The sequence below is a fragment of the Myotis daubentonii genome, chromosome 1 (assembly GCF_963259705.1).
Source record: "Myotis daubentonii chromosome 1, mMyoDau2.1, whole genome shotgun sequence".
NCBI lineage: Eukaryota > Metazoa > Chordata > Mammalia > Chiroptera > Vespertilionidae > Myotis > Myotis daubentonii.
Window position 1 is genome coordinate 152,213,585 of NC_081840.1, and position 12,378 is coordinate 152,225,962.

Genomic DNA, 12,378 nt, shown 5'->3' on the forward strand with positions numbered 1-12,378 from the left:
CAATACCAGGTAATTACACTTCTGGTGATATTTTTAAAGGAAATAACTTGAAATACCAAATGTAGTATTCATAGTAGTAAAAAAATGAGAAAAAAACTAAATGTTCAAAAATGCTTGAATGGTTACTACGTCAATTATAATATATCCCTTTAATGAAATATTTTGCAGCCATTGAAAATAACACTTGTAACTCATGTTTAATAGTATGGAAAAGGAGTATATTTATAATTTAAATAAAAAAGCGCGATTAAAATGTAAAAAAAAAAATAAGAGTTTTTTTGAGCTAAGGTTTAGGGGTCAATCCCAGAAGCAAAATACTAAAGGACTGAGAAAATGCTCCAGAGAATGGCAGTTATGTGGTTCCTTTCATGCATTTAGAATCAAAGGAGAAGATGTAAGGAAGGTACATGAAATCGTTGGTGGCAGGTTAAGGAGGAAGGAGAGAGTGAAGCAGGTCAGTCTGTAGAATTGGGCAGAAAGCAAAGTGGAGAGACACACTTCTTTTGCACTGGTGGGCACAGGGCGGTTAACATTTCCCAGCACAGTTTCTAGGGATGTGCGGGGAGAGTGACGGGGACTGCTGCGGCTGTCCGCCCTTACCCTGGCAGGCCTGGAGAAGAGATTGTTCTGACATTTTAAGTATGTTATTCCAGATGCACAAAAACAATGGACAGGTCTGCTCAAGGCAGAGATTAATTTATCATATAGGCCTCAGGGACTTCCCACTGCAACCTGCTCGGTTAGGAATTTTATGACTGAAACATCCTGTGTGGTTACTTTCAGTTTGTCTGGCCTGCCAGGTAGCCACTGTTCTGCTCACAGCATAAGAAGCTTCACAAAACTGCCTAGATCCACCCCCAGATCAACTGATCCGATTTGCAGGGGCAGGGGAGGAGGGCGGGGGGTGCATCTGGGTGTAAAATGCTCAGGTGCTGATCACCAGCAGTCCTGGGAGTGTCTCTCAACTCCCAGCCGCACCTCCTCCTCTGGAGACCACCTTTTGCGCTTTGCCTGTAACTTCCCTGTTTAATGTATCATGTTTTCTATCGATTTTTGGACTTAGGTATATATCTTCCCTCATGATACACTTTTATTTTTTTAAAAAAAAAACTACTATCTCTTATCTTTTTAAAATATATTTTTATTGATTTCAGAGAGGAAGGGAGAGGGAGAGAAACATCAATGATGAGAATCATTGATCCCTACTGGGGATCGAGCTCACAACACAGGCATGTGCCCTTGACCAGAATCGAACCTGGGACCTTCCAGTTCGTAGGCTCAATCCACTGAGGCAAACCAGCTAGGGCCTATCTCTTATTTTTAAAATATAAATTACTAACAGGTATCAGGTGTGTGAAATGACAAGTCCCATTGCTGAGGGCTTCCGCTCTATGTGATCTAGTTGGGGACATTTAAACCTGCGGCATGTTAGAGAAGTGAGTGCTTAGTAGATGCTTCACCACCACTGGGTTGGGTGGGCTGGGCACCCCACACCCACACCCACCCCCCAATCCTCTGGGCTATGTATTGACGGCTTTGCCTCTAAGCCAACAAGCAGAAAAGATGAGGCACACTAGCAGAGCGTGAGTTTCCCGTCCTCTGCTCTGGCGTCCGCTCCTGCAGGTCACGAAGAGGCTTCTGGTGTCGCAGAAAAATTTCTTGCACCTTCCTGGGAGGAGCATCCTAAACACTGGCACTGCCTTCCTTCTTTCTGATCAGTGGGCATTCCACACCCACAAGAGGTGTATCCCTCTAACCGCACCTCTCACTGCAGGAAGGAGCGGAAGGGGGAGCCCTGGAGTGTGGAGAAGGTTGCTCTGGGTGTGAGAGCTGCGGCTCTGGGTGTGAGAGCTGCGGCTCTCTGAGGTCCCCTCCCCTGACCACAGGGGGCATGAGGGGGGCAGAGGAGGGCTGCAGAATAGGGAACCCAGCTCTGAGCACCTCTGAAAAGCCAGTGGGAGGGTCAGAGTCCTGGGCCCCAAGAGGACTCAGAGTCGAGGGAGCTGGTGGAGCAGGTGCTAGCGGATTTCCGAGAATGGGCCCTGTGATGACTAGTCCTCAGGTTCCCGAGAGGCTAGCATGCTGAAGAGTCCCCATCTTTCTCAGGGCCAGGATGTGTGCCAGCATCCCCAGGGAGCAGGTCCTGGGCCAGTCCAAGGATCTCCGGAAACCCTGTCAGCCAGAGTCTAGGTGGCCAGGGGAGGTCCTGACAAGAGTGCAGAGGAAATTTCCGGGCACCAGTGGAATTTGGACGGTTGCTAACCACGCCTGCAACTGGCTAGAATCAACACGGACCTGTCCGCTGCGAGTCCTGAAGAAGGGTCCACCCACATTCATTCATACTTTAAATTAGATTTGAAAATGGGGTTGTTTAAAAATGTAATTGTAGAAGAAACTAAGATGGCGGCATAGGGAAACACCAAAATTGCTACCTCCTACAACAACTTCAAAACACAATAAATAGACAAAACGGACATCATCCAGAACTTACAGGAAGGCTGGCGGAGTGGAAATTCTACAACTAGAAGGAAAGAGAAAAGCACATTGAGGGTCAGGAGCTGCGGAAGTAAAGTGCAAAGGTACGGAGGCTCGAGAGTGCGCGGAAAGGAGCTGGTACCTGAGGACGCGGCTGTCTTTTTGAATCGGGAGGGAGTCACAAGCTCCCGACTGCTCTGAACTCCGGTTCCGGGAAGTCTCTGGGGACCCAGGACTCATACGGGGAGAAACTGGACTGTCTGGCAGTGGGCAGAACTCGGAACTCGAGGGCGGCTTTCCCTCAGAGGTGCTTGCAGCAATTAAATTATCAGGACACTGAGATGCGCGCGGCCCCTTAGGGCAGGGCTGAGAATCTGCCATAGTTCCTTGCTCCGCCCTTTGATTCCCTGAGACCCCGCCCCACCCAGGCTGGGGCAGAGGCTTATGCATATGAATGCCCTGGCCCTTTGCAACCTGAAAATTACCTAACAAACTGCAGCTGGGCCACAGACCCAGAACTTCCAAGAGAAGGCCCAAGGCCCCACAGCAGCTTGCATTGCTTCACAGCTGGGCCTCATCAGGGCACCTCCAAACTCCAAAAAAGGAAGAGGAATCTGCAGTTCTCTTCATGGCTCCTGCTGGGTAACCTCCAAGAGCCAGTGTACCCAGTGGTCAGAGTGGGACCATCCGGAATACAACTCCTCAGATCCATAAGGGACACACCCAGGGGGCAGACTCAGTGAGCACCAAAACCCCACTGAAGCAAGTCTTGCCCCAGAAGGGTGTTTTCAGCACAGAAGCTCTCCCACTGCAGACATAGCCGATTCTCACTGCCAATTGGCCTGGAGGTCAATTCCTCCCAGTGATCCTACAACAATAAAGGCATAACTACAACAAGACTGTGCACAAAGCCCACAAGGGGGTGCACCAAGAGTGTCCACCTCAGGTAAGGGGGGAGGCTGAGCCACTGGGCCCTACAGGACACCTAGCACACAAAACCACTCTACCGGAGAACCAAGATGGCGGCATAGGTTAACGCCGGAGTTTGCTGCTTTGAACAACTACTTCAAAAGTGAAACCAAAAAACGGAAGGGACATCACGCAGAACCACAGGAACGCTGGCTGAGTGGAAGTCCTACAAATAGGAGGAAAGAGAAACGCATACGGACACTCAGAGGAGGCGCAGTGCTGAAGTCAAATTCTGAGGTGCGGAGTGCGCGGAGCAGGCTGGCGGCGGAGGGCGCGGTTGTTGTTTTCAATCGGGAGGGAGTCGCAGACTCTGAGCACCAGATCCAGGCGAGTCTTTAGGGACCCAGACTCAAACGGGAGAAGCGGGACTGTCTGGCTTCGGTCAGAGCGAGTGCAGCTTTCTCTCCGAGCTTTGCAGCGGGTGCTGGGACTCAGAGAGGCAGAGCCCCTGGGGACAGGACTGAGAGCCGCCATAACTGCTCTCTCCGACCCACCCTGTTGATCCTGTGCGACCCGCCCCGCCCAAGCCCTGCACAGAGGCATTTGCCGGATAGCCTCAGGCAAAGGCTAGATTAGCACCTCCCTAGAGGACAGAAGTTCTCTCACTGCTGACACAGCTGATTCTCATAGCCACTTGGCCTGGAGGTCAAACCCTCCCTGGAATTAGCTACAACAATCAAGATTTATCTATAAGACTGCGAACAAAGACCACTAGGGGGTGCACCAAGGAAGCATAACAAAATGCGGAGACAAAGAAACAGGACAAAATTGTCAATGGAAGAAATAGAGTTCAGAACCACACTTTTAAGGTCTCTCAAGAACTGTTTAGAAGCTGCCGATAAACTTAATGAGATCTACACGAAAACTAATAAGACCCTCGATCTTATATTGGGGAACCAACTAGAAATTAAGCACACATGGACTGAAATAACGAATATTATACAGACGCCCGACAGCAGACCAGAGGAGCGCAAGAATCAAGTCAATGATTTGAAATGCGAGGAAGCAAAAAACATCCAACCGGAAAAGCAAAATGAAAAAAGAATCCAAAAATGCGAGGATAGTGTAAGGAGCCTCTGGGACAGCTTCAAGCGTACCAACATCAGAATTATAGGGGTGCCAGAAGATGAGAGAGAGCAAGATATTGAAAACCTATTTGAAGAAATAATGACAGAAAACTTCCCCCACCTGGTGAAAGAAATGGACTTACAGGTCCAAGAAGCTCGGAGAACCCCAAACAAAAGGAATCCAAAGAGGACCACACCAAGACACATCATAATTAAAATGCCAAGAGCAAAAGATAAAGAGAGAATCTTAAAAACAGCAAGAGAAAGAAACTCAGTTACCTACAAGGGAATACCCATACGACTGTCAGCTGATTTCTCAACAGAAACTTTGCAGGCCAGAAGGGAGTGGCAAGAAATATTCAAAGTGATGAATACCAAGAACCTACAACCAAGATTACTTTATCCAGCAAAGCTATCATTCAGAATTGAAGGTCAGATAAAGAGCTTCACAGATAAGGAAAAGCTAAAGGAGTTCATCACCACCAAACCAGTATTATATGAAATGCTGAAAGGTATCCTTTAAGAAGAGGAAGAAGAAGAAAAAGGTAAAGATACAAACTATGAACAACAAATATGCATCTATCAACAAGTGAATCTAAGAATCAAGTGAATAAATAATCTGATGAACAGAATGAACTGTTGATTATAATAGAATCTGGGACATAGAAAGGGAATGGACTGACTATTCTTGCGGGGGAAAGGGGTGTGGGAGATGTGGGAAGAGACTGGACAAAAATCGTGCACCTATGGATGAGGACAGTGGGTGGGGAGTGAGGGCGGAGGGTGGGGCGGGAACTGGGAGGAGGGGAGTTATGGGGGGGGAAAAAAGGGAACAAATGTAATAATCTGAACAATAAAGATTTAATTAAAAAAAAAAACCACTCTACCAACACAGGAAAGCATAAAAAATGCGGAGACAAAGAAACAGGTCACAAATGACAGAAATGGAGGAAAGCAAATGACTGGATATAGAGTTCAAAACCACGTTTATAAGGTTTTTCAAGAATTTTATGGAAAGCGCCGATAAATTTAGTGAAACCCTCAAGAAATCTAGTGAGACCCTCGAGGATATGAAAAAGGACCAACTAGAAATTAAGCATACACTGACTGAAATAAAGAATAATATACAGAGATCCAACAGCAGACAAGAGGATCCCAAGAATCAAGTCAAAGATTTGAAATACAAAGAAACAAAAATACCCAACTGAAAAAGAAAAAAGATTCCAAAAATATGAAGATAGTGTAAGGAGCCTCTGGGACAACTTCAAGCATACCAACATCAGAATTATAGGGATACCAGAAGAAGAGAGAGGGCAAGATATTGAAAACCTACTTGAAGAAATAATGACAGAAAACTTCCCCTGCCTGGTGAAAGAAATAGACTTACAAGTCCAGGAAGCACAGAGAACCCCAAACAAAAGGAACCCAAAGAGGACCACACCAAGACACATCATAATTAAAATGCCAAGAGCAAAAGACAAAGGGAGAATCTTAAAAGCAGCAAGAGAAAGAAAGTCAGTTACCTACAAGGGAGTACCCATACGACTGTCAGCTGATTTCTCAACAGAAACCATGCAGGCCAGAAGGGAGTGGCAAGAAATATTCAAAGTGATGAATAGCAAGAACCTACAACCAAGATTACTTTATCCAGCAAAGCTATCATTCAGAATAGAAGGTCAGTTAAAGAGCTTCACAGATAAGAAAAAGCTAAAGGAGTTCATTACCACCAAACCAGCATTATATGAAATGCTGAAAGGTATTCTTGAAGAAGAGGAAGAAGAAAAAGGAACTCTTACCATTTGCCACAGCATGGATGGAACTGGAGAGCGGATAAATACCACATGATCTCACTCATTTGTGGAATATAATGAACAACATAAACTGATGAACAAGGACTGATCCAGAGACGGAGAGGCATTGATTGGACTGTCGGGCCTTGGAGGGAAGGTAGGGGAGGGTGGGGGTAAGGGGGAAAGATCAACCAAAGGACTTATATGCAAGCATATAGGCCTAACCAATGGACACAGACAACGGGGGGGGGGGGGGTGTGAGGGCATGAGCGGGGGGGGGGGGGTGGGGTAGGGGGTAACGTGGGGATAAGGACACATGTAATATCTTAATCAATAAAAAATATATTTTAAAAAAATGTAATTGTATGGGGCAGGCAGAGGAGGGGGGAGAAGAGGGACATATGTAATACTTTCAACAATAAAGATTAAAAAAAATAAAACCCACAAAACATAATGGGCACATTTTCATGGTGACAACTTTGGTGTTTTCCACAATGCCCCAGCCGGGCATTGCCTTGTCTAGCGAAGACGTGGAAGCAGTTAAAAATGTGGTGGCCCTAGCCGGTTTGGCTCAGTGGATAGAGCATCGGCCTGCCGACTCAAGGGTCCCGGGTTCAATTCTGGTCAAGGGCATGTTCCTTGATTGCGAGCACATACCCAGTGGGGGGTGTGCAAGAGGCAGCTGATCAATGTTTCTCTCTCATCGATGTTTCTGACTATTCCTCTCCCTTTCTCTCTGTGAAAAATCAATAAAATATATTTTTTTAAAAGTGTGGTGAAGAATGGAATTCCTCTATGGCCCCAGGAACAACTAAGCCCGAGGAGACTTTCTGTTCCTTGCTCCTGCAACGAGAATTCTGTCCCCTCGTCGTCGAAATCATCAGCGAGAATGTACTAGTAAATACTCTTCTTCTGGGCAGAGGAGAGCAGGGCAGCCCTCCCACCACAGGGGGAACGATGGAGAGATGCAGAGGAAACCGGGCCCAGCCCCTGGCTGAGAGCAGCTCCTACCTACTCTGTCTCTACAGCAGCTATTTTGGGTCCCAACAGGATTCACAATGAAGAAAAAGAAAACACGCGTGCAGACGGTGCCTTTCACTGCCTTTATGTTTAATGTTTCTCTTCTGCTCAGACAACACATCTAAAACTACCCACATGTAAACATGTACAGACTTCTACTGGACAACTGCAATTGGTTGTGAATATGTTTGTCCATGCAGGTCAGAGTCATGTCTTATCTATTTTTTTCTTTAGCAAGAGAACAGTCGGGCCCTGGCTGGTTTGGCTCAGTGGATAGAGCATGAGCCTGCGGATCAAAGGGTCCCGGGTTCGATTCTGGTCAAGGGCATGTACCTTGGTTGCAAGCTCTGCCTCGGCCTGGGCCTAGTCAGGGCTCCTGCAGGAGGCAACCAATCGATGTGTTTCTCTCACATCGATGTTTCTCTCTGTCTTTCCCTTTCTCTTCCATTCTCTCTAAAAATCAATGGAAAAATATCCATGGGTGAGGATTAACAAAAACAAACAAACAAAAAATAAATAATTAAAGGTGATTAAATGTTTAAAAAAACAACAACAGTCGGACGAATTGATAGATGAGTGGGTGCCTTTGTTTTCTCTTGCTGCTGCAACAAATGAGCACAAATGTGGTTTAAAACAGCACACATTAATTACCTTACAGTTCTTCAGGCTGGAAATCTGCAAAAGGGTTTCCCTGGCTGACGTGAACACGTTGGTAGAGCCGCGTTCTTTCTGAGGGTCAAGGGAAGGAGCTCTTTCCTGGACTTTTCCAGCTTCTAGAGGCACCCTCATCCCTGGGCTCGAGGCACCTCCTACCATCTTCAAAGCCAGCAGTGGTGGTGAAGTCCTTGTCACACCGAAAGGCATTGTTGCTGATACCCCGCCACCTAAAAGGACTCTGGTGATTCCTTGGGCCCACCCCGCGGATGCAGGGTCATCTCCCCGCCTTCAGGTCAGCTGGGAGTAAACGTCATCTGTCTCTTGATCCCCTCGCCATGGTGGGTGACACAGTCAAAGGTTCCAGGGACTAGGACATGGACATCTTTGGGGAGAGATTAACCAAAGAGCTTACATGCACATATGCATAGCTCATGGACAGACCACAGTGCAGTGAAGGCCCGGGGAGGGGGCGGGGGCAGGGTGGAGGGGGTTAGTGGGGGAAGAAAAAGGGGACATCTGTAATACTTTCAACAATAAAGATAAATTTTTTTAAAGAAGAATTTTCCATGGAAGTTTACTAAATATTTTACCATATCTTTATTTTTTTTAAACATATTTTATTGATTTTTTACAGAGAGGAAGGGAGAGAGATAGATAGAAACATCGATGAGAGAGAAACATCGATCAGCTGCCTCCTGCACATCTCCTACTAGGGATGTGCCCGCAACCCAGGTACATGCCCTTGACCGGAATCGAACCCGGGACCTTTCGGTCCGCAGGCCGACGCTCTATCCACTGAGCCAAACCGGTTTCGGCTACCATTATCTTTAAAAAATAAATTTATTTACTTATTTCGTTAATTTCACCAGAGGGTATTTTTCGTTGATTTTTTTTTTTTTTTAGAGAGAGAGTAGAAGGGAGAGGGGGAGAGAAAGAGAGAAACATCGATGTGAGAGAGACACATCAATTGGTTGCCTCCTGCATGAGCCCAGACCAGGGCCAGGGATAGAGCTTGCAACCAAGGTATGGGCCCTTGACTGGAATTGAACCCAGGACCTTTCAGTCCACGGGCCGATGCTCTAACCACTGCTCAAACTGGCTAGAGCTACCATATCTTTTAAATCAGCTCCATAGGCTTGTCAATATTTGCTGAAACAATTTTCTCTATGGCTTCTCCAAGTGTGAGTCCAAATGACGTCATATTTCAGCATGATGGTCATTTGTCAATCATTGAATGCTTTCCAAATAGAGTATTTACGAAGGCTGTGAGTCTCCATTGGACCAAAGAAATGCTCAGAGTTCAACGCTCTATCAATAGCCTTCAGCGGGCAGAAGCTGCAGGAGCCAAGCAAGTGTCATTGATAAAAGAACAGCATAAAAATTATGTTTGCCATCATTCCCCGGGTGATTTAATGCCCTCCTTCTTAGGCGCCTATATGCCTTTCGTGCGTATGTGCGATGCAGCCACCCAGTGCTGGTGAGGTCCTTTCTGCCTCCACTGGGAGTGACATGAGGAGACGGGTCCCATCCCAAAAGGTCCTCAGTGCAGTGGGGAGTGAAGGAGGAAGCCCTGCCCTCAGACAGGCTAGGTTCAGCTCTGCCTCCACTGTCAGGCTTGGGGTGGGAGACAAGGTCTTTATGCTTCATTTCTTTATGTGCAAAACAGACATAACAATAATTCCCACCCCCAGGTCGTGGCCTCTCCCCCCCCAGGTTGTACCCCTCTCCCCAGGACATGGACCTACCTCCAGGCCTTTGTGAGGATTCTATTAGAGGACACAGCTGGTGCTCAGGGAGTGAGAATATTGTTGAGGCCACAGCAATGACCTTACTTTCGATGCATTTTGTATACAGTGCTTGAAAAACCATTTAACCATCATTTAGTCACCCGCCCAGCATGAGTCAAACGCCTTATCCATTAACCCGCACACGGAAGAAAACAGAACCAAGCCAACTTCAGTGAACCATGGTGCCATCTGTTCACCCTTTAGAAGAAGCCACTCCCCTCACCTGGCTTGTCCTCTCTCCTGTTTGAAATAATACCCACAAATTCTGAATTCATCTTCGTAGAGACACCTTCCTGGTTCCAATAGCCACCACCCTCCAGCCCTCCTTCTATCTTTCCTGTAACTTTGATAGGTTGTCTACACAGTACTTGTCAACACTCTTTTGCTGTGCTGCACTTCTGTTCAAAATTGTGAGCATGCGGAAATTCCATTTTTCAGACAAATTAAGTAGTCTGTGGCTTATAGTAATTCTTGGAGCACATTCCTTTCTCTCCTGCTCGAGAAGAAATCTCAATAAATGGCATCACAAGGAGAGTTTTCAGTTTGCATTTTTCATTAATAAAAAGGAAATCACTAAAAACTTGAGAACGTTATAAGTAGTAACAAGTTGCTTGTAACAAAAGTCTCAAAATGACAGTGATGTCATGACACTGAATTTGAGAACCGCTGGTCTCTAGTTCCAATTTGATCTTCAGTGTACAGGCAGTTCTCACCGAATGTGTTATAATAGGTTTAAAAGTTAGTTTGTCAATTGGCATTTTGTACTTTAAAGCTGGTTTTCCCACAAGCAGTGCAATGAAAAACAGAGGTTCTCAGGATATCCCGCCACAGACAGGCCATCTGTGTGGAGAGTCTGGACTTAACTCAGGCTACTGAAGTCCACAATGTCACTGCCTGGTTCACATGGGAGTGTGGAGAAGAAAGAAGTCACTGTGTATGAAGGTATGAAGTAACTAAGGAGGAGAGAGAGAGACGTCAGGGAGGGGAAAGCCATCGGATAGGAGAAAGGTGGGTGCAGGTGGAGCTGTGATGTTTGAGGGACAGGAGCCCCTGTATCTCTGAAGGAAGAGGGTGGGGATGACCAACTTACGACTATATTGTAAACTAGAGGCCCAGTGCACGAGATTTGTGCACTGGGGGAGGGGGTCCCTCAGGCCGGCTTGTGCCCTCTTGCAGTCTGGAACCCCTTGGGGGATGTCCGCCTGCCGGCTTATGCCTGATTCCCCTGGGAATCTGGCCTAAGTCGGCAGGCAGACATCCCTCTCGCAGGCTGGGGCTCTCGCAGTCCAGGACCCCTTGTTCCTTACTGCCCACCTGCAGCAGAGGCGGGAGCCTCTCCCACCACCACCACTGCTCTGGCCAGTGGGAGTGCACTGACCACCAGGGGGCAGCTCTTACATTGAGCATCTGCCCCCTCATGGTCAGTGTGCACCCTAGAGAGCAGTTGTTCTGCCTTTGGTCAATTTGCATATTAGGGTTTTATTGTATAGGATGGTGCTGGCTAAGACTGTTATATGTTCAATTTTGTCTTTCTGGCTAAAACAAAACATTTATTGAGCACATAGAAGGTGTCTTTTATGCTACATTATGTTCCACTCAACAACTTACATGTAATAAAACCTTGAACATAGTAGTTTCCCAGGCATGTAAACTGATTGGTGGCATTTCATTACATAGGTGTCCCCAAAACATGTATACACACAATGTCTGTAGATTGTATTACATTTTGAAAATGAAATGCATTTTAATAAACACTGCCTTAATAATTGGTCGTGGTGTGTATACATTCTTTTGGATACCCTGTATTCTTTATCAATCCCTGGAAAATTACGCTCCAGGGCCTGCGCGCCCACCTTCTTGGGAGCACAAGGCCCTCGCCCACGACCCCTATTTATTTGCATAAATCCAATAAGATTCTATTCCCCTTATGCTTCTCTAATTGTGGTTTTATTAACCAAGACTTTGACTGTAATGTCATGTGCCTGGACTCTGGGGGTGACCGAAAGCCTTCTCAAAACTGATGGAAGCCAATCAAAGGCAAGAATGGCCGGGTAGGCACCTTGCCTGTTTGCTTGGTTCACAGCAGTCGTTCCAGGTGAGGAATGAGGGTTGCTCTCCTAGGAGGTGGCAGAGAGAACATCAAGGCGTCCTGGGGACCTCAAACACTTGAGGGTTACAACCAAACCCGTGCAGGCGAAGAGTCCCTGGAGACATATACCCCGCCCCGAAGGTCCCCAGAATCCTTGGACCCCTGAGTCCCCGGAACCCCCTGAGATCCCCAAACCCCGGGTCCCCAAGACCCCCGATATCGCCAGAGAACCCGGGACCGCCGCAACCCCTGAGAACTGGGGACTCTTGAGTCCCCACGATCCCCTCATCGCCGAGACCTGGGAGACACCAGGAACCCCGAGACCCCAAGACTCCCGGATCCCAAGGCCCACCCGAGACCCTCCGGACGCCAAGATCCCTGAGTTTCCGGAGACCCCTGGATGGCGGAGACACAGGATCCCAAGGGCAGCCCGTCAGTTCCCTTCCTTTACTCCGCAGGATCAGAACCTCCGGGCCGCTCCACTCCCGGGATCCTCCGTCCCCCGGGCGCCCCTAGCCCACCCG